The sequence below is a fragment of the Leuciscus leuciscus genome (genome assembly GCF_965113295.1).
Source record: "Leuciscus leuciscus genome assembly, chromosome: 17".
Lineage (NCBI taxonomy): Eukaryota > Metazoa > Chordata > Actinopteri > Cypriniformes > Leuciscidae > Leuciscus > Leuciscus leuciscus.
The window spans coordinates 25,685,980-25,686,188 of NC_138741.1; positions in this window are offsets into that span (position 1 = coordinate 25,685,980).

A 209-nucleotide genomic window follows, 5' to 3' on the forward strand; every position below is an offset into this window, starting at 1 on the left:
CAACATTGTGAACTTATTTGTAATGCCTGTTTGCTTTCAAATACAGAACAAGAATTTACAATCTTGATGTATTGTAGTTCTTCAGAGGTACTGATTCAACCATTTTACTGTTTTCCTGCATTAGTAAAAGACCTTAAAATGACTAGTAACCAAGATGCAATATACTATGTATAGTGGTTTTATAATGGCACTGTTAGTAGAATGTTGAT